Source organism: Mustela nivalis (genome assembly GCF_964662115.1).
Source record: "Mustela nivalis genome assembly, chromosome: 6".
NCBI lineage: Eukaryota > Metazoa > Chordata > Mammalia > Carnivora > Mustelidae > Mustela > Mustela nivalis.
This window is the reverse complement of record NC_139025.1, coordinates 9,929,506-9,951,207: the sequence shown is the minus strand read 5'-3', so window position 1 is coordinate 9,951,207 and position 21,702 is coordinate 9,929,506. Positions and strand designations below refer to the sequence as shown.

General features: G+C 52.6%; 2 protein-coding genes across 6 annotated transcripts in view; both read right to left on the bottom strand.

The window, feature by feature from the left end:
* Positions 1–21,702, bottom strand: part of SYNE3 (spectrin repeat containing nuclear envelope family member 3) — a 978,380-nt gene that overhangs the window by 794,728 nt on the left and 161,950 nt on the right. The window lies entirely within an intron of this gene.
* The window catches only part of CLMN (calmin), a 111,842-nt gene that overhangs the window by 81,369 nt on the left and 8,771 nt on the right, over positions 1–21,702 (bottom strand). Inside the window, exon 1 of one of the 5 annotated variants that reach the window (XM_082733261.1) lies at positions 2,405–2,426. The exons of the other annotated variants lie outside the window; for them this stretch is intronic. The gene's annotated coding sequence lies outside the window, so the exon portion shown is untranslated. Of the gene's footprint in view, positions 1–2,404; positions 2,427–21,702 lie in introns of those variants that run through there. 5 annotated transcript variants of the gene reach the window in all.

Genomic DNA, 21,702 nt, shown 5'->3' with positions numbered 1-21,702 from the left:
TCAACACATTTATAGGACAAAGAGCCTGAAGGTAAGGGAAGTCATCTCAGGGTGGTGCCGTGTGGGATGATTTTTATTTTCAAAGTTCTTTATATCTTGAGTATTTTCCGTATTTTATCCAGTGCACAAAGACTACTTTTAAAACCAGAAACCATGCTATTTTTAAAAGGCTCCAGAGATTTCATAACCTTCCCTAGAATGGCTTAAATAACAACACAAACAAAGACCAGTAATGCAAGGAAATCTGCCCTCCCAGGGCTCCCCCCCCCACCCCCTGCCCTGGGCAGTATGAGCTGTACTGTCTTACACATTGATTTTCCTTCCTGGGAGACTATGCCCTTGACTTTAAATAGCTTCAGGTCAAGAGCTCTCCCCTTCTGCCCTCTCAGGGGTACAGGGGACCCTCTGCACCTGCTCTCTGGATTCCCAGGCTGGTGGCAGGGGAAGGGGTGGGGGTCGAGCTTGTGCCCCCCACTAAAAACACCAGCTCTCCCAGGACCCAGGACTTTCTCTAGGAGTTAGAGAGAGATCATCAAGGATTACCACAGGCAAGATGAGGCTGGGAAAAGACAGGCCTGAGGGAGCACAGGATACCAGCGGGAGCATGGGGGCAGGAGGCCTAGAGTCTGTGCATCTCCAAGGACATAGCTAACCCAACCCCAATGCCCCCAACCAGTCACTGAACCTGATCCAAGAGGAGAAAGCAAGCAGCAGGAGAAAGGGGGTAGGTCAGTGACACAGAGCAGAATGCAGTTTTTACGTAGCCTTTCATGGCTGTGGGAACAAACATAAGTGTATTTGAGAGAGGATTAAAATAAACAAATACATAACGCGACAATAATGATGGCACAGGGAATGTGCTGGAAGATACTTTCTTTCTCTACCCCCACCCTATATGCCCACGTTTTCTCTAATTTGTATTTAAATCAAATCAAATAAACATACATGTTTCTGAAGCCGTCCTGGGAAGTCTGCCAAGAGCCAGTCTTCACTGCCCTCTTTGGACCCAAGGCCAGGAGCAGTTTCCAGTGGGTTCTGAGCACCTGACCTTGCAGGCAGGAGGAAACCATACAAACTCCAGCGCCAGGGCACAAGGGCAGGGCCAAGCTGGGGCGCTGCTCCCGACTTCTCCCTCCCTCCATGAGACCAAGCCATGGTCTCTAGAAACTGGGCCTTGAAATGGCTAGAAAGGAGGCAGCGGAAAGAGAAAAAGGAAGAAGCCCGCTTCCTTCCCTTAGTCTCTTCCCTAATGCTGCAGCTAAAGCTCTCAGAACTCCAGCAGGGAAGGAGCCAGTCCCAGCCTGGCTGGGGGTAGGTGGGCGTGGGCTGCAGAGGAGGAAGCCGGTGCTTCTACACCCTCCTCTGGAACAGAGGGATGGGATGCTGAGGGAGCGGGCAGGGGGAAGCAGCTCTCCAGGCAACCCCCTCCCCAAATGGCCAGGACAGAGGTCAGCCTGCTTGCTGAAGAGCCGAAAATGAACAGGGAAGAGCTACCCATATTTTTGGGCTATTTGCTAAGCACTTACTACGTTCCAGGCTCCAGACTAGGCTACAGTGCGAAGCAAGATGCATGGTTCCTGCTTGCCATGGGGAAGCATGTATGAATCCAGAAACCCAACCACGGATTTACTATGATGGTTGCACTAAAGGTGAACAAAGCTAGGCTGCTGGAGGTGAAAGCCCAGAATGCCTCTGGAAGGAGAAGGGCCAGGGTGCTTGGCTGGCACATTGGGGACAGGCCCTGCCCACAGCCAGAGCTCAGGGACCTATGGGAAGGATACACAAGCCCACCAGCTTTTGAACGCAAGGATCAGGTAGAGCAGAAAGAGCCTGGAGACAGTCCTTCCCCGCCCCAGCTCCCCGTCCCTCGCCTATCCCTTCCGAGCAGCGTGAGCTTGTAAATTACTTCATGGTCTATAAAAACATGCAGAAAGACAGTCATTTTCAAGTGCCCTGTTGAGGAGGAGAATGTGAGTCCCTGGAGGGCTCGGTCTCCGCTTGCACGTTCCCGCTCTCCAATTCACGCCCCATCCGGGAGGCCGGTCTCTCCACAGGCTGCATCACTGGGCACCCTTGTCCTCTGGCTGCCTGCTGGGCTCGGCCCACAGGTGACGCTGGCAGGAGGACCGGGAAGAAGGCACCGAGGACTCATCGCACTGCTGCCACCCTCAGCCCCCCAGCTGGGGTTTTGGCCAGGGCTGCCTTCCTCCGCCTCCGTCCCCAGTTCCTGCAGGGGGACCCCTCACCAGGCTATGGCTTTGGGGGGTTCCTCCAGCCCCACCCCCTCTCCGTGCCCGCAACAGCTCCCCGCTGCTCTGAGTCCCCCCAAATGCTGCATGGTCCCTACAGGGGTCCTCCTCCTGCCCCCCTCCCCTCGGAAACAGCCCTTCTACTCTGTACTCACTTCTGTGCGTGCCCAGCTGGGCTCCTCAGTGATCCAGCCCTGTGACAAGCTCGACCCATCTGGTCGTGACCGGGATGGTGGAGGACATGGTGGGGGCGGGAAATGTGTTCAGGCTGCAAGGCTCACAAGCTGGCTAGTACAGGCTCCTGTAAGGAGCTGGGAGCTGGGAAGGCTGAGCAAGAGGCTGCAATCCATGCTGAGGTCAGAGCCACAATCCCTGTGTTCAACCTCCTCCTGGAGCCACCCAAGCCAGTGTCATAGGACAGTCACGCTCTGGGCTGAGGAAGGAGGGTTCAAGCCAGGGGTCATCAGACAGAGAGGAGAGGCTGCCCAGTGGAGGCCCGGCAGAGGAGGAGTAAGGTGAGCCAACAGAAACAGCTGGACCCCGGCACAGCAGGCGGGCGCCCAGGGCCCCACAGCGGAGGGAGATGGGGGCAGGAAGGTATCACAAGTCACAAGTCTGGAACGCAGGCATGTGCAGGCACAAAAGGTGAGGCCTTCAGAAAGCAGGAAGCAGGGCCCTGGTCCCACCCCGGGCTCCAGGGAGCTCCTGTCTCAGGGCTGCCGGCAGCGAGCTCCTGAGAAGGACAGGACAGACTGACTTCCTCACTGCCAGCCAGGGCCCCATTCTCATTCCACACTGCCCTCCTCCCACCACTGGCTAGCCCCAGGACAGGTCACACAAACACAGACTGTCACAGAGATTTCTGAGATAATCTAGTCCTGGGGCAGTAAATGCTCCACCCAGGGGAAATACTCCCAACCCAGCGCCCTGGCAGACATTGCTAATCGAACCCTGCACGCCAGTCCAAGGAGCCCCAAACTGGCCCCACCCCTGATCTGGGTGATTGACCAATCAGAACAGGCAGCAAAGTCCAACCCTCCACTCCCCGCCCTGGGGGGTGGGGGCCTGGTGGGGGCGGAGACACAGACCAAGGAGGATGCATTGGAGACCCTAAGACCTGCACAAAGCGGTTCCACCCTCCATCAAGCCCACCTTTTGGTTTCCCCAGACAGCCTCTGTCAGATGATGAACCCCGAAAGCAGACTGCTGTCAAGGCGATACTCCCTTTGTATTGTGAATTATTCATGAGTTTTAAGACGTTTCATTTCCATGGAGTAGGCTGAGATGGAGACAAAGCGAGAGCCGGGTGGATGTGTCTGCGGGGAAGGCGGGGCTGGAAAGCAAGTCCCAGTGCCACCCATGCACCAGGCGGAGGGCTGGAAGCTCATTCTTTAAAAACCAGTTTTCTGCTTAGCAAAACTCAACATATTGTTTGTAGAAAAATTAGGGACTCCGCAAAGCCAAGAGAGGAAAATAATCAGACTATCAGGTCTACCATGGGGAGAGAGCCGATGGCCACAGCCTGGGGTCCAGCTAGGGGTTTTTCAAGGAGGCAACCCGCTCCCCTCCCCTCTGCTGTGTGCAGGGCTCTCAGAGAAAAGGCACCTGTGGCAATGAGATGTGGCCCTGGGGGACTAAGGGACCCTCCTTTCACCCGGACCACTGGGGTGCTGATCCCCCACCAGGTACGGCAGCCTTGTTGGGGACTTCTTCCACTCCCAAGGAAGAGGGCACGATGGATCCTGACACTGAAGGGGGGCTGGTCTGCTCTGCAGACCCTCAGCCAGGGGAAGTGGAGGCCACAGAGCCCATGAAGGCCAAGGTCAGGATGTGTCAAGGGGAGGAGAGGCCATGGCCAACAGGTGCCAGACACTTCCTGATGGAAATGTCCAGTCTCCTCAAGCAGACCTGGCATCAGGCCCATGATATGGAGAAAAACAAAGCATAAGTTCAGAGAGGTTACACAGCTGGGATTCACATCGCCCTGTAAACTCAGGGTCAACGACAGCCCCCGCCCTCCTGCCCAGCTCCTACAGTACTTATTTTTTTTTTTAAGATTTTATTTATTTATTTGACAGAGAGAAATCACAAGTAGATGGAGAGGCAGGCAGAGAGAGAGAGAGGGAAGCAGGCTCCCTGCTGAGCAGAGAGCCCGATGTGGGACTCGATCCCAGGACCCTGAGATCATGACCTGAGCCGAAGGCAGTGGCTTAACCCACTGAGCCACCCAGGCGCCCCATACAGTACTTATTTTGAAGACCGACAGTTCAATGCCAAATGGAATGAATCGCCATGACCTCATCTAGATCACTCCCAATGGACATAGCCCTCTCCACCTTCACCAGCATTTCCCTCTGCCTGGCATGCCCCCCTGCACCACCAGCTGGTCTCTCTACTGAGCTGCTGTGCTTTCAAGGGGGGCACCAATCTTGGGGATCCCATGGCCACCTGTAACGTATCTGCCCATCCCACCCCACTGTCCTGCCCCGCTGTGCATGCTGTCTGTCCCTGCATGGAGCTGTGGGCACCTGCCGGTCAGCAAGGGAGTCCAGGCCCTGTCCCCATGCTGCCTGAGCTCAATTTCAGCCCGCCTCTGACCAGGTGACCTTGGGTGGGCCTCTGATCTTCTCAGTGCCTTGGGCAGGAATGACAACAGCATCTCTCCAGCTCCCAGAGAGGCCCTGAGCTTGGGCCACTACAGAGGAAAGCTCATGGTGATACCAGAAAGCGAGGAGCTTGGTCCTGCGAGCCTATTAGAGTTAACTGCTGTGCAAATAGGTTTGGATGGCTAGATCTTGGGTGCCTTTAAAGTGTGTGCTCTCTGTATGGTAGTCCCTGAAGTGCCCCTTAATGACCAGAGGCCACTTAGAGAAAACACAGTAGGAGTAATAAACACGGTTACCATGGGGAAACTGAGTGCCACCAGGGGTGTATTATAATCATCTTGTTTAATACCCATAACAAGCAAGAACAGAAGGACTTGTGCTCACTTTACAGACAGGAAAAGTAAGCCCTAATGGGCTTTAAACCCAGTCCAGGAACCCAGAGCAAAACCATGGCAGGGTCGGGAGCTGTGGTGGAAAGCAGGGCTTGCATTTCCCACCCCAAAAAGCCATTCTCTCTTCCCTCTGTAGAACTAGAACCCCATTCTTAGGTGGGCACCACTAGACTCAACTTCCCAGCCTGCCTCAAAGTTCACTGAAACTATGTGACCACGTGCCGGCCAATGAGATGTCAGCAGAAATACCAAGAGACAGCTTCTTGAAACTTCCGTTAACAGAGATGTAGCACCCAGCCCTTGCCTGATCCTATTTATTGTCCCTCCCTCCACCCTGCTGCCTGAAACACTAAACGTGATGGCTGGAGCTCTAGCAGCCACGCTGGATTGGGACGCAAGAGCCGGACCAGGAGATGGCAGTGCAGGGAGCTAGAGGAAGCCTGGGTCCCTCCGGTTTTGTGGTTCACAGTTGCCACACCAGCTCTGGATTGCCTGTGCAGAATGTGCACCTGTTTACGACACTGTTGTGGGGCTCTCTGTAATGCACGGCCAAACCTAGTCAAGACGGATCCAGAATCACCCCTAAGTCTGTCTCTCTTGGAATAAAGGCAGGCCCATTGGTGTGCTCCCAGGGAGGGCCCTGGGCTTGGTGCCTGCTCAGGGCCAGAGTGAAAGGGTGGCTGCCAGCCTCCGCCCTGTGCTTCTCCCTGCAGGTCTCACTTTACTAGACTTGAAAGAAGTCTGTAAAGTCTCATTTACAAGGTAAATCCATGCCCAGGGCTCAGTGGGGGTTCCCGTGGCTTTTACAAGGAAGAGATTTCAAAGATCAGTTAGAAAGTGCTGACTTACATCAACGGTCACAGGACCAAGGAAGGCCACTTGTGTGTGACGGCCTGTTTCAACGGACACGCCAGCGTCATGAGAACAACCGTGATAAAGACACTCTGCTTGTTAGTGGTCTGTCCTCTTTTTCCCCCTCCCCCCACTTTTAAAGTCACATTTATTGAGGCATGACTTATAGATAGTAAAATTCACCCTTTCTTGTATACAGTTCTATGAGTTTTGATGAATAAAGTTGAGTAACCACCACATTCAAGGTACAGAATAGTGTATCCCCCCAAAAATACCTTAGTGCTCGACTGTAGTCAATTCTCTTCCCCATTCCTCGGTCCCTGACAACCACAGATCCACGTTTTTGTTCTACAATTTTGGCTTTTCCAGAATGTTCTATAAATGGAACGCCATTAGAGCCTTTAGAATCTGGCTTCCCCCACTTAGGTTTGTGCAATCCACCTGGGTCGTATGTCCTTTCTTATGGCTGAGCAGGACTCCTCTGCCGGAGGCACCATGGTCTGGTTAGCCACTCACCAGCCCGGGGACATGTGGCTTGTTTCCACTTTTTGGCTACTGGGAATAGTGTACACACAAAAATTCATATATATATATATGAATTTCTGTGTGTATATATATACATACATATATATATGAATGTGTGTGTGTGTGTGTGTGTATATATACATATATAAAGAGAGAGATGTGTGAGTGAACCTGTTTTCATTTCTCTTGGGAAATACCCAGGAGGGCAATGACTGAGGCGAATGCGACTGTATGTGTCGCTTTTGAAAAACCACTTAAGTTTTCCCAGGTGGTGATACCATCCTTCATTCCCGTGGACAGCGAGGGCGCTCCAGGTGCCCCCACCTTGCCAGCCCTTGCTGAGAACTACCCTAAAGTCCCAGCTCGTAGACACCAGTGATCATCCCGGCCCCAGGACCCGGACCACCACCACCACCATGCCCAGCCCCCAACGGGGACCCACCTGCAGCTCTCTGTCCTCTCCCGCTAGCTGCCCCCAAACAGGTGTTGGACCCCAGCTAACCACAAAGCATGAAGCCTGCTTCTCTCTCTTATCATTATGGACAGAAAGATCCGTTAAGCCTGTACCAGGCAGCCCCCCACTGGTAAAGGTCCTCTCGCCATTAGGACCTTCTCCCGCCGTCTGGTCTGCCACCCCTAGAGTCAGGCTGGGTCACGGAAACAGAGATTGTTCAAAGGGCCACATGGCTGCTGGCCCAGGGGCCCCCAACAGGGGAGGGTCAGTGGTGCAAAAAGATGGTAACCTCGGCGAAAGCAATGTGGCTCCCCCACTTGTCAGCCCCCTCCCCGAAAACACACAATCTGTATGAGAAAGAAGCTTTCCGCTCAGGCGAAGGAGATCTGAGGACTGAGGGCTGAGCCAGGGATCAACCAGGAGGATCCCTAACAGGTGAGCAGGCACTGTTTCACTCAAAAAGGTGTATTTTAGGGGCTCCTGGGGGGCTCTGTCGGAAGAGAGTCTGACTCCTGATTTCAGGTCAGGTCATGATCTTGGGGTCCTGAGATCCAGCCCTGCATCGGGCTCTGGGCTCAGCGGGGAGTCTGCTTGAGATGCTCCCTCCCCCTCCCCTCCCACCCCTCCCCCCACTTGTGAACTTGTGGGCTCTTTCTCTCTCTCTCAAATAATAAATAAATCTTTAAAAGAACAAAAGGTGCGTTCATATCTAGGGGGAGGGGCAGTAGGCCTGGCACAGGCTAACATGAAAGGGAACAGGACGCACGTAACATGAGCACATCCAACCTAATCCCCTGTGACTTGGGCATCATCATCCTCACTTTGCAGAAGAGGAACAAGAGCCCAGAGACACACAACAACCCGCTTGGGTCACACAGCCGGAGTGGCCAGTTGGCGAGTCCATCTGGGCTTTCCTGACTCCAATGTATCTTTGGAAAGAAGCTTATTTTAAAAACTCCTATGTTACCACCAGGTTCTAGGTATTTTAATGCCTCATAAAAAAACCTTCTAGCACCTTCTAGAATTCACTCATGCGAATGTTTATTGAGTTCCCTCTATGTGCCAGACGCTGTTCCAGACACTTGGGACATGTCCATGAATGAACCAGATCAAATCCTGCCTTGGCAGAACTTAGGGTCTAATGAGCCAGTGCGTGGAGCTAGGAGATTTGGTCTTCCCGGGGTCCTCCCCTTGGGCCACCCCCAGGCCCTCTCCCAACCCGAAAAGGTTTGCCCAAATCAGGAGTGAGCACCCAGGGAAAATCAGAACCCCCAGAGAATATCCTGTTTCTTGGTACTCAGGCCCCACTGAGATCCACATCAGAGGTGAGGTGCTCTGACAGCAGGAGCAAGAGTGCTCCCAAGCACACGGCCATTCTGTGCATTTGTTCCGGTGTTTTCTGAGCACCCACACTCCGCACCAGGCACAGGGGACACAGGAGACCACAATAGAGCCCCTGCCCCAGAGAGGCCTCACACCTTCCAGAGGAGAGCGGTCGGTGCTCATTAGGGGGCAGAGGGCTAAGTGTTGGGGTGCTGGAAACAGGAGGCGGAGAATCAAGGGAGGCTGCCTGGAGGTGGTGAGCAGCAAAGGCAGACAGATGGGGAGTGGAGGGAGGGGTATTCCTCACCCAGGCTTCATTGAACCCTTTCTGCCACTGTGAGGAAGACAGGCCAATGGTTTAAACCTGCTTCTCAGCAGAGGAGATGGAGACCGGGAGGCCAGTCAGGGTCTGGTGGCTCCTCGGCAGCCTGGAACGGACGGCTGCTGGTTCTGGAAGGGCTGCTGTGCGTGAGGTCTGCATTACACACATGGTGGGCGTCAGCTAATCCACAGCATAGTTCTGCGTGGGGTAGGAGAATCTCCCCCATTTCTTGTGAAAAAGTGTCTTGTGCAAAGTCACAGTAGGAGCCAAGATTCAAGGCCCGGCTTCGCCAGTGTTGGGGTCCAACACCAGCGTGGGCATCCCATAGACCTGGGTCTCCCCCTGTCCTCCGCGAGCCCATCAGGCCTCAGCTCCCACACCAAGTCCTGGGGGCAGGAAGGGGCACAAAGGGGCTTAGCGCCCCCACCCTGAGTTCTGAGGCCCTGCCCATCCACTTCTGGGCAGGAGACAGGTCCCCAAAGCTGGTCCTAGGCAGCCTCCCCTCGCCACTCTTCTCTAGGACAGGGGACCAAAGCCCGGGGGGTCCTAATTGCCCCCCTCCCCGACCCGTGAAGCTAAGGAACAGAACTTGGACTGGAAGGGGGAAAGGGGGAGGAGCACGCCGACCTAGTCTCCCAGCACCTGCTGGGCCGGGAGGCCGCCGCTGGGCTGGCCTGGGCCCTTCAGAGGGAGCGCGCACCGCTCCACTGGGGAATGATGCGTGCAGGTACTTAGCGTGAATCACATTTGACGAGCCTCAGTTTCTACCTCTGGAAAATGGGGGGGGGTAGACAAAAGTAGCCCTCTCTCAGAATAGTCGTGACATGTGGGTAACCTGTTCACAAGGCCCCTGGCGAGCTCTCACAAGCACTGAAAATAGCCTTAGCCAGGAGCAGAGTGGGTGAATGTGCCCAGGGGTTGTCGATCCGTCTCGAGGGACCAGTAGCACCTGGGGACTGGCTAGACATGCAAATTCTCGCCCCGACCAGACCTAGTGGGGTGGGGTTCGGCCAGCCCTCCAGGCAATCCCAACGGGCCGTTGGCAGGGTTCCTCAGCCTCGGCGGGGTGCATATTCTGGGCTGGGTCACTCTCTGCTGGCGGCCGTCCTGTGCACTGTAGGACGTTGACAGCATCCCTGGGCTCCCCCCACCAGAGGCCAGGAGCATCCTTGAAGCTGTGACAACCAGAAACATCTCCAGACCTTGTCAGAGGTCTCCTGGGGGCAAAATCACCCTGCGCTGAGGACAAGGGACCTCCAGTTTGGGAACCACTGCTCTCTGGGGCATGAAGCAGACACCTCCCTCCAGGAGCTCCCCGGGGAACTGCTTCAAGGAGCAGGACAGGTTCAGCCCAGGCCGCAGGCTCTGCACTGTGATCGTCCTCACCCCACGGCACCGCCTGGCCCTCCCTGGCTGTCTCCCCTCTGGACAGCCCCTTCCCGGGAGAGCTGGCCTATGAGGCTCTGTCCACACGGGCCACCCTGGGGAAGTGGCTTTCATGCCCGGCTCTCCAGGGACCACCCGAAATCATCTCCCCTTGGCCTGTGCCCACTGGGGAGAGGCTGAGGGGAGCCCAAGGTTCGGTCAGACTGTTCCATTCCATCTTAATTCCTGGCTCACACTTGCTCCCATCAGAATCAGCTTCACAACTGTTTTTTCCTGCCTAAGTGCCCAGTGAAGGGAGTTTGAAGGGAACCCGGAACCCCACTCCCAAAAAGAAGGAGCAGCCCCAAGTTTAAAACTCACCACGAATGTTGATCGGGACTCAGAGAATGTTAGCCCTGGTCGTTTTTCAGGGAACCCATCTAGCCTGAGAAAGTACCACCCCAAGGTCAAGACGGCTGTCCCGAGCGAGACGCTCATGGCCGTGCTCTACTTGGAAAGCAGGGGCACCTGTCTCAGGAGGGAGCTGGTTAAGGAAATTCTAGTCGGGCTGCTCAGTGGCACGGCACGTCCACTCTGTGGGCACGGCTGGGCCGACTCAGACCAGACCCTCCCGGCAAAGGGCTCCGGTCACAAGTCATGGCAGCATGACAACGAAGTGACAAGAGCTGAGACACGGTGCCAAGAGCAGATGGGCGCGGCAGGGGTGGGGGCGGCTTCACCCAGCTCGGGGTGTCAGAGAGGCTCCCCAGCAGTATGGAAGGCGGCACTGGGCGAGACGCAACATGGAAAAGCCCAAAGCAGGCCTCAAAGGGGTAACAGATCCAAGTGTGGAGCTAGGATCGCGAGAAACATACCGGAGGGGCAACACAGAAGTGTGCGGGGCAGGGCTGGGGTGGGGGGGCAAAATGTGCTTGTTGCACTTGTAGAACCACGTGAAAACAAAACCAGCAACTGCTACAGATGAGGACCCCGGGCCACACCCCTGCAAACTAAGCGCCCAGCAGTGCCAAGGGCTTCCTGGGCCTTATCATAAGGCGGGCCCTGGCTTCCTCCAAGTACAGACGAGGAAATGGACCAGGGAGGTCAGGAGGCTCACCCTGGAATCCACGGCTACTGTGGCCTACGAGGGCTCTGTGTCCAGAAGGAACACTGTCTAAGAGTGGGTGCGCCTTCCCTCGCTGCTGCCCTGCCCTCTGTTCGACCCCTGTCCCCTTGTCACTGCCACCAGCCAGGATGGCCCCACCAGCACCGTGAATCACCATTTTAAATCCTGGACCCCAGGGTCTCTCGATCTGAGCCCAGGTGAGGGGACAGACGAACTAGTGAGGGATCCAAGGGCACCAGAGACAGGATTACAGGTGGGCACTTGACCCATCTGTTCAGAGGGTGGACTCTGATTTCCCTGTGCCGGGTATGCAACGTCAGCTAGGCCTCCAAGCCGCAGGACGGGCTGGCACCACCCGGTGTGCCCTGCTGCGGGGGCGTCTCACCAGCCTCTGCGGCATTCCCTCACCCCCTGTCTGTCATGGAGGTGACACGGGTCGCTCTAGAAGGCCCCTACCAGGTGCGGGGACCTGACAGATATCCTCATATCTGAACAGCCCCACAAGGAAGGCATGTCACTTCCATTCTAGAGACGAGCCATTTGAGACTCAGAACAGCCAGAATGACTTGTCCAGGGTGGCAAGGGACACTGGAGCAGCACGTCCTGTGATGGGGTCAGAGGCCAGGCAGGAGAGGAGTCCCCCGGGACAGTCTCAGGGACACACATGGGGCAAGTAATTCAGAAGGGGGTTTGGGGGTCAAGGACATTGGAGAGGAAGAGGAGAAAGGCAGACACTGAGTCTGCAGAAGGAACCACTGAAAGGTCCTCAGAAACCACAGTCTCGCCAAAGTCCTGCTGAGTCGAAATATAATGTGAGCCATGCGGGTTATGTTGCAAATTTCTAGTCGCCATATTGCAGAAGGTCAGGCGACACGGGTGAAATTCACCTTAACAACGTACTTTATTTAACCGACTACAACCAACTACAACTATTGAGATGTTTTACATCCTTTTCTCCTAGCGGGTCTTCAAACGTGGTGCATCCTTCCCACTCCTAGCCTGTCTCAACGTGGATAAGACCCAAGTCCCCAGGAGCCTCAGATCAGTGGTGGTGACCACAGAGGCACTCAGTGTTCACTGCAGACTCAGAGGTCTACATGGGGGACTCAAAGAAGCCAGCGCCACAGGCTTGTAAACCACATTGTAAACTCAACTTCAGTGGGGGACCTGGTGTGGCTTAGGTGGAAAACGTACAGCTTTGGGAGCAAGAAAATCTAAAGCCAAATTCTGAGCCTGTAACTCTAACCAGCTGTGTGACCATGAACTTTGAACTGGACCTCACTGAGCCTTAATATCCTATATAACAAAATGAGCCCCTTCCCTACTCATACAGTTTCTGGAGAGTTAAATACAAAATACCCAGCAGAGTTCCTGACACACAATAGGTAGTCAATACGGGGACATAATGGTGACATATGCGATGACTGTGTCACCATCACCATCTACACTGCCATCCTCCCCAACACAGAGAAATGGTGCTTGAACAGAGCAGATCTGCCTAGCTTGGGACAGGAGGGACAGGAGCAAGAAGAGGAAATGAGGTGACAAGGGGACAGAAGAGGACACGCCCCCAGGACACTAGACCCTCAGGGCACACACAGGAGTAAGACAAAAGCCACCCCAGCTCTGTGACCCGAAGCCACGCAGTGCACTCTCAGTGGTGGGGGGCAGGTCTTCAGAGCTGAGCCTATTTGAAAGGAAGTCAATCACAGACCTTGTGATGCCCCTGATAATGGCCCAAAGCCCCACCAGCTTCATTGCACGGAAAAAATCCAAAGGCTCTACCTCCAACTCCAAAGACATGCCCCATCTTCACCCAGGGCAGGGCTCCAGGGGTCTGCACAACAGTGCCTGGGATCTAACACGGCCCTCACAGCAATCTCTGGGGGCCCCAGTCGGTAGCGCTGTGTCTTTGAGCCATGCTCCTGCCCACCGCAGCCCCTGGCTGAGTTGACCCCTCGGCATGGAATGTTCCTCTCCCCCTTCCATCTAGCTAATTCCACTTCTTCTCACTTCAAATGAAAATGTCACCTCGTCCGCAAGTCCTTCATGGCGCTATGTGGGGCTCCCTTGGGAGACACTCACAATAGCTTCCCATCATGGTCATCGTTAATGTCCCGATGGGACCACGGGGATGGAGTCCTTGCCATGGGACACAGACGGGCCTGTCACTCCCTGGAGCCTGGCAGGGTTGTTGAGCTGACGCCCGTACTACCTGCTGCACGTTGTCCTCACATGACGTTAACTCAGGAGCCAGAGGGGCTCTGTCTGTTCTGACACGGAGAGAAAACGGGCAATATTTTAGAACACAGAAGTAAAAATTATAGCTTCTCCTGACGCAGTAAGTGAATTTCCACAGAATAATCTGAAAGGGCACGCGTTATCACCTCACTCTGCCGGATTCTTCCAACAGCTGGAGCACACTTGGTTATAATGGACACGATTCACAGAATGACTATTACATCAACGACTGATTCTCCAAGAGCCTTGGAGCAGGAGCTTCAGATCAAAGAGTCTTTTGAGTGAGGGGCACATGTAGTGATGACACTTCTGCATACACAAGTGGAGACGGCTCTGGAGAAGCACGGGCTCCCCCTTTGTCTGCATCCATGGTGCCCTATTAGTCTCAAATGGGTGCTTACCACTCCCGGGGAGAAACGGGGAGGGAGATTTTGATTGTCACCTGATTAGCATTTCGTGGGCTCACTCAAGGATGCTAAACCACCTGCTACATCGGGGACATCTCATCCCAGGAAGACCATCTTGCTCTGAAAAACCAACAGTGGCCCCCCCTACTACTCCCTCACCAAGGAAAGAGGGCCACAAGCCAGCCTAGGCTATGTCTCCAGGGTCAAACGCTGGCCGGGGAGGAAATGCGTCCAAAAGGTCACTTGATTATTAACGAGCACCCACAGACACTGCCCCACTCTGGGCCCCTTTCTGACCCAGGCGGGACCACGCACCTTCTGAACACTCCAGCTCATTCCGGCCTCTGCACCTTGGCTCACGCCAACCACCTCACTCACCGCGAGGGTCATCCCGGCTCGTCTCCTCCTACCATCCTACCATCCTAGACCCTCTCTCAACACAAGGTGCTGCAACTTCCATCTTGCTGGATGGCTCACCCCCCATCATCTGTCCCATCCCCAAAGGACGCCAGGCCTCCGACTACACTACTCACTTAGTGTCAGCTACTGCCCTGTGGTCTTCATAATATCATCCCGAGGATAGACACTGAATCTGTCCTTGAAATATGGACTAAGCAATCGATCCATTCCTATGGTTCAGTTGGACCCCTATCAAAATCTCGATCACCCATACCAAAAAGCAAAACAAAAAAAATCCTCTTTTAAAGAAAGAAACATTTCAAAGGTCCTGAAGAGCACTGGGCACTGGGCATTCATGACTTCATGGAGTCCTCCAAACAACCTTGGGAGGGCATTACTATTATTAAAGCCACATTACAGATAGAGAAGATCAAAATTCCTTAAGGACCCATAACTGGGCTAACGTTCCACAGCCACAAAGCAAAGGGGCTAAAATTCAAGTTCACACCTGGCCTCAAACACCTCTTCCCACTGGAGATCAGGCAGGCTCTCCTTTCTCTGGTTTTGTTCCTATTCATCAACTCTGTTGACTCGATCAGGGCTGCAGGATAAAAAAGCATCATTATTTCAGGGAGCCTGCGGGGTCATGTATTGATTCTGCCTTTCCTGGGTATCTCCAAGGTTCTTCCACGGTGCTCCTCCTCCTGGGTAATCCAACCCACACAAAAATCGAGGAGATCAAGTGCAGTCGGCCTGCCAGTGTCTGATGGAGGTTCAGGCAGGATAATCTTTAATCTTGCCATGAAGAATAGCTTAACTTTCAAAGCCCGGCACCAGCCAATTCTCCCCCAGGTAGCCTGTGGCTTTGGGCTTGGGATGTTTTATAAAAGCAGGCAGGGCTCCAACATCAAATAATGTAGCAACCAAACAACCCGTTGTTCCTTCCCTGGTTGGTTTTTCTCTCCAGGGAGCCAGTGTACCCCGTGGGCGGCACAGCCTGCAGCCCAGCTGAGAGGAGCCTTGAGGCTGCTGCCTGGGGATTTGAGACCTCGGAGGACGTCAGGGACAAGTTTGTTAGAGAAGGTCCCTCTGCTCCTAGAGCTGCACCCTTGCCTGGACCCCTGATCCCCATGCCTCGAAACACCAGGTAACCAGAGCGTGCGCCTGGAAAAACAGGCAGCAGGGGTGACCAAACGCATCTGCAATGTCCCTGATCTCCCCTGGTAACCAGGACCGGGCAGCAGTTTCTGATAAACAGTCAAAATGGAAGGGAACACAGGCAAGCAAGTGTCCTCACACTTCAAACCTTCAGGGCTGGGGTGGACGCCGCTGTCGCCAGCTTCTTCCCCAGCTGCTGGGAGGCACTGGGAGAGGTGAGGGAGTGATCTCCTGCCAAACAGGAGTTGGGCTTCTACTCAGCACAAGCTTCTGATTTCAGTCCATCTTGAAATCCTACTAAAACCTAGGGCAAAGGGGTCTTTCTGGGATATACGCTATGTATTTAGAATATAAATCCACAAGGATGGAGAGAACAGAAGGAGGCAAGACAGTAGCAAGATCCCAAAGGGTGGAGAGAAGACAGACCTGTGGTAACTGATTAGCATTGCAAGAAATCCACACCTTAATGTGGTGGTGGGGAAGGGCAAAGACAGCCCAATTTACGACCCAGAAGTCTCAAAGGTTCTTAGGAATTACTGGTGACAGGTATCTGTGGACATGGGGTTGGGGTGGGAAAACACAGTAAGAGTCCCCATATCTCCTCCCCCACATCTACTTGCAGGTGACGGTCCCATCCTCCATCAGGCATAAGACCACAAGTCTGTTCTCTAAAGAGGATAAAACAGAAGGTCTGAGTGTGAATTGGGCTGAAATGAGGCACAGTAAGTGATTTCTACATACTGGATGCCGAGGACGAGCTCCTTGCCCCTAGCTCCCTTTCTTCCTCCAGCTCCCAGATCCCCGGCCCTCACCCTCCAGACAGAAGACCGTAAGCCTCTCTCAATCTGATCAGCCAGGAGGATTCAGGGAACACGGGGTTCCCTGTGACACAACCCAGCAGGGTGCCCATCAGAGAGACTCCTCACCAAGAAGTGCCCCCCCCGGCCAGCCCGTGCTCCAAGCTCACAGAACACTTTTCAGTCCTCAGCTCTTAAATATGAGAAAACAATCAAGGACTATGAGCCAGCGAAACAAAGAAGGCTCTAACGTTAAAGTTCCAGACCCAACCAACCCACATAAACAAGGAGAACGGCAGATGTAACAGACACACAGCATGCCCAACAGCTCTGAGCCCTCTGACATCCTGAGGCAGACCACATTATTCTTACTTTCATCTTGCAGATGGAGTGTTGGAGGAATAACAACATTGAGAAACTTTCTCAAGCTCCAAAGCAAGTGAGTAGCAGAGCCGGGATTCGAACCAGACTATTTGGTTCTGTGCTCTCAGATGCTGCCCTTCAAAGCAAGCTCTGGGCTCTCACTGTCCACAGTTAATATTCCCAGTGTGTAGGAGAAGGTACTGCAACCCTGAAATAAAGACTTCTCTAAAGAATAACTTCTCTCTCTTTTTTTTTTAAGATTTTATTTATTTGTTTGACAGAGAAAGATCACAAGTAGGCAGAGAGAGAGAGAGAGAGGGAAGCAGGCTCCCCACTGAGCAGAAAGCCCGATGCGGGACTCGATCCCAGGACCCTGAGATCATGACCTGAGCCGAAGGCAGCGGCTTAACCCACTGAGCCACCTAGGCGCCCCACAAAGGGCTCTTGTAAATTAAAAATGTGGAAGATTAAAATGCAGAATATAAAATTGATTAAATCTCCTAGAAAGTAGAGCAAAAAGCAGTAGGGAGGGAAATTTAAAATGGAAATCAAAAATTAAAGGATTAGTCCAGAAGGACCAATATCCAAATAAAAGGAGTTCTAGAAGATTAGAGAAAACCATGAGCAGAAATCAAGATTAAAAAAAGAAAGAAAGAAAGAAAGAAAGAAAATTTCCCAGAACAGACAGCCACAGTTCCAGAGGGAAATGTCTCACTGAGTGATCAGCATGGAGAGACCAGCACCCAGGCAGGCCAACCTGAAGTCTCAGGGCACTGGGGACAGAAACAGGTTCCTAAAAGGTTCCAGAGAGAACAAAGCAGGTCACAGAAAAGATCAAGAATGGCTTCACATTTCTCAACTGCCACGCTGGGAGCTGGAAGACAATGGAGTGGGATGCCTCAGTCAGTTAAGCCGCTGCCTTCAGCTTGGGTCATGATCCCAGGGTCCTGGGATCAAGTTTTGCATTGGGCTCCTTGCTCGGCAGGGAGCCTGCTTCTCTCTCCACCTCTGCCTGCCACTCTGCCCGCTTGTGTGCTCACTCGCTCTCTCTCGCTCCCTCTCTGACAAATTAATAAATAAATTAAATCTTAAAAAAACAAAACAAAACAATGGAGCAAGGCTCCACTTCCAAAGGAAAGTGATTTCCAACCTTGAATTTGATACCCAGCTAAAGTAGCAATCAAGAGTCAGAAAAGAATAAATTCATTTTTCCATGGGCAAGTTCTCAGAAAGTTAACCCCTCAGGCACACTTTCTCAGGAAGGATGTACCCTTGTATTTAAGAGACTAAACCAGAAGAGGAAGACAGGAAACGAGAGAACAAACCCAGGAAAGATGTGGGGGTGGGCCCAGGTGACAGTGATAGAAGGCCTAGGTGACAGCCACGCCCCAGGTATGGAAGGTAAGGAGTCCAGATTGGAGTAGATCAAAGGACCCTGATGTGCTCAAGAGGAGGAAACTGAGAAGGTTTAACTGATGCAACAAACAAGTTGCGGGGATATCCAGAACACCAACAGAGTCTGGGAATGAATTAATAAGCACATGTGCCAATAACAATGGACAGTTCTAACTCCAAGGAAACCAAAAATAGAACAGGAAAGGAACAGTGATCCTAAGTAACTAGAGGACTCAGCTCTGAATAGTGCCGGCCTAATGATGTTAACCTCAATCACTAATCTTCCAAAAGTATGATGAAAACATATCAGGCTTTGGAAGGACAGGAAAGATCTGCGGTTAGAAGAGGTAAAGAGGAGAGCAACAGCCTTACCTTCCAAGTTGGAAATCAGAGCCCTGAACCAAATATCAAGACAAAGGGATATATGCATGTTATTCAGCGACATCGAGGAAAATACCAAAATCATCAGCTAAAAAAATTTGCAAGCTATTGCTCCTGGGGAAGGGGGTAAAAAGGAGAACCACTGTTTTTCATACATACCTTGGAAAACTATAGTTACATATGATTTAGAAAAGGTGAGTATAGGGAAACATGCTGAAGGTATGTGATACCACTGAATGTTTTAACAACCATGAGAAGGTGGGATTTTCACCAAAAAGATGTACAGTTCAGATATGTACAGCTAGTTCACAGAAAGGAGATCCTGGAATCTACACTGCCAGATCCTGGAATCTACACTTTCACATCCACATTCACATATCCAACAGATAAACTCTGAATGCAAGCGGAGTCTAGAACAGGAAGTTGGGCCCTGGGACACAGGGGTGACCAGGATGGGTCCCAGTGCCCAACCCAGTGAGCCTTCTGGTTCATCAGGGCAGGCCAGGCCAACAACAAGCTGTCACTAACAACAAATCCCAGTATAGCAGTGCCCACCCAGGGCAAACACAGTCTATCAAGGGCAACTCTTGATTCTTGGCCGCCGCCTCTGCTCGCCAATCATCAGTCCTATGGCATCCACATGTGTCCTCCACATCCGTCACCCCCTGCCACCACATGCCATTTCGTGGCACTTGCCCACAGCAATTCTGGGAACTTAACAGGCCATTGTCCAGGCTTGCCAACACCCTGCCACTGGGGGCCAAGGCCCTTAGCTTTGATCGGAAAGGTATCACTTTTTGTCTTGTTTTAGATCAGAGTCAAGCTCAAAAGCCAGACCAGCTCTCCAAGGGAAAGTTCCACACAGTCCCTTGTGTACATGAAAGGAAAGTGAATCCCTTGTACAGACTAGCTCCCAGCAACTGCTGGTGGGACTGGGCCACGGGAAGTCTCAGATGCCACAGTGACCTCCTCTGGGCCCCAGTGTCTGCATCTCTAGAGGGAACAGAACACTAATCTCACAGGTTACAGTAGAATTAAATGATAGAGTGAAGGTGACCGTGCTTTATAATCTGACACCGCCCTTATCACAACCCACAATGGGGAGGACAGGATGGTTTCCCATGGCTGCCTCTGGCTCTGCCATAATTCAAGGTTATGGAGATTTCATATTGTCAAGCTCTTAAGATGGGATCCTTGTCTCTAATCTTCTTGACTCTGCCCCTGGGAATCACTAGTTGGGGGTCATCAGTCAGGAATTTAGACTTGATTTTGTCACAGTGTGAAGAACCTGGTAGGTACATGGCTACGAACAGCTGAGTCACTGATTCTCCTCGGATAAGGCTCAGTACCCAAGGCTGGTTGACTTCTTGCCCAACATCCTTCAGCCTGGTCCAGCTCTCTTCCAGGGTTCCAAGTCAACTGCGCCCTCCATAGCCAACTGGGCCTGGAGCCAGCATTCACCAAGTCTCTCCCCTACCCCAAACCAAAGTCCCATCAGTGCTCCCTCTTCATACCCCATCCCCCAACTTATTCCAACCTCCCAGACTTAAACTTCTGACTCCTGGTTCTATGGCTTGTTAGCTCAGTAACTTGGCATTGCTGCTCAGCCTTAGTGTTTGGGGACAGATAATAATGCCCATTATGGGGGCTGTTTGGAAGACATGTATAGTTGTCTAGCAAGTGGCCAGCCCCCTGCCATATTCCCCATAATCACAACATCAATGCCCTATAACCAACGAAGACAATCCTTGACTTAGTTGATTTTTACACAACCTGTACTCAATATGACACACTTTACAACAACACACCAAATTATCCTCTTTTACTCAAGTCAGGTCTTCACGAAGATAGTCTGACAAGGAAGGAGCTGAGCCACAGCACAGGGGAGCCCTTTAGCTACACTGCCTTCTTCATGGTACCACACTTCAGAAATTACTGGAACATCTGATTGCATTTCATCCTTGTTTTATAAAAATGAGTAGAAACAGGAAAAAAAGAAAGTGTCATTATCAGTGATTACTACTGGTTTCATACTTAATACCACGGAGAAGAGCCACTTTAAGTTGGTGGGAGGCAAGGGGGTGCCCTTCAACTAAGAAGGAAGGGGAAAATGGGTAAAATGGTAGAATACAATATGGCGGCCTTCCATCATGCTCCAACCGTGAGGCTTGATGAGGACTTTTCTTTCATTCTCTGGGAACTTAAGTTCCTCATAACTTATATGTCTAGCCTTGGACTTTGAACGATACCAACAAATCACAACTGCCCACAAGCCAATACCCTACGCATGTTCTCTTGTTTTCTAAACAGACTTCAACGTTTCATGTGAAGTAGACAACTGTTTCAAGCCACTGGGACTGGACCCACTCTTGGGTAACAGCATTTCCAGGGTTCATGTAGCTCAACCCTAAAGAACATGAGGCTTAGAAGGGAGGTGTCACAGTTGCCGAAAGTGTTGGATCCCAGCACAGTGGGTACCTTGAGGCCACTGTGATGTCACACTCTTCACGCCCCAGCCATCCATACCATCCAGGCGCCAGAGCAGAGATCGATCTTCATGTCATTGTCCCCAGGGTCATTCACAGCCCTGTGTGTATCTCAGATCACACCATGCCTGTGGATTCCTGGCTGGAATCCCTGAAAGCCCAGGCCAGCGCCCTCTCCTGTCCCCTCAAACCCTGCTCTCCTGCCCTCTGCCAGGTAGCCTCAGCCAAGTGGTGGCAGCCCTGTGGCCAGAGCCCCGGTCTCTTTGCTCCCAGCTCGGGCTCCATGCCACCACCTGGGTGTCCACTGGGCTTGACAGCCAGTTGTAATTCATTTGCGTGCCAGTTTCCTATTGTTGCTATGACAGGTTACCAGATACTTAGTGGCTTAAAACAATATAAATTTATTACCTCTGGATATGGGCTTGATGTGCAAAAATTGAAGTTATCGGCAGAACTGTGCTCCTTCTGGAGACGCTTGGGGGAGAAGCCATCTCCTTCTCTTCTCCAGCTTCCAGAAGCTGCCTGCACTCTCCTGCTCACGGCCCCTTCTAGCATGGGCATTGCTATGATCCTAATCGGCTTCCCCTGTCACCTCTCCTCTCTCTCTGAGCCTCCTCCTTCGCTAAGGATGCTTGAGATTAATGGGACCCAGCTGTGTAACCCAGGATTATCCCATCTCAACATCTTTTAAGTAACCACATCTGTGAAGTCCCTCTGCCAAGTGAAATAACATAACACAATGCGGTGGACAGTTCTGAAGACCTGGTCCCCAGGAAGTGCTCGCAGAGGAAAGATACACGCACCCCTCTTAGGGACCTAGTCGTGGGGGCCCCCGGGGACCCAGGGGAGGCAGCCGTGATT